Source organism: Psammomys obesus, unplaced genomic scaffold, assembly GCF_907164565.1.
Source record: "Psammomys obesus unplaced genomic scaffold, mPsaObe1.curated_primary_1811, whole genome shotgun sequence".
Lineage (NCBI taxonomy): Eukaryota > Metazoa > Chordata > Mammalia > Rodentia > Muridae > Psammomys > Psammomys obesus.
This window is the reverse complement of record NW_026595981.1, coordinates 20,079,943-20,080,397: the sequence shown is the minus strand read 5'-3', so window position 1 is coordinate 20,080,397 and position 455 is coordinate 20,079,943. Positions and strand designations below refer to the sequence as shown.

At 46.8% G+C, this 455-nt stretch overlaps 1 protein-coding gene across 1 annotated transcript in view; it reads left to right on the top strand.

Annotated features, from left to right (window-relative positions):
* Window positions 1-455, top strand: part of B4galnt2 (beta-1,4-N-acetyl-galactosaminyltransferase 2) — a 36,205-nt gene that overhangs the window by 23,086 nt on the left and 12,664 nt on the right. The gene's annotated exons all lie outside the window — the stretch shown is intronic.

Below are 455 nucleotides of genomic sequence, written 5' to 3'. Positions count from 1 at the left end.
AAAAAAAAAAAAAAAAAAAAAAAAAAAAAAAAAAGAAGAAAGAGAAAGAAAGAAAAGCAAAAACAAAACAAAAACCTCAAACAAAGAGCAAAATACACTTATGCCTGTAAATTTTTAAAAAAATTAATTAAAACTTGAAAATAAGACCCAATGAGGTGTTCTTAGGCTTGCTTAGGTAGGTTTGGTGGAGAGTCCCTGTTATGTGAGCAACCTCCTAGCAGCTATAGCACTGAAGAAAACACCTCCCCCCTCCTCCAACTGCTACCATCTCCTCGGAGAGGGGTGGAGCCTCGTGAGCTCTCCCTCCCCCTCGGTCCAGGACGGGCGCCACATGGCGCCACACCTCGCGCAGGTAGTCACAGATGCCACCGTGTCATGACGGAGAAGGCCACGTCACGTCCGGAAGCCAGCTGTCTGCAGCGCTCCGACTTCTGACTCTAAGGGTCTCCCCCCCC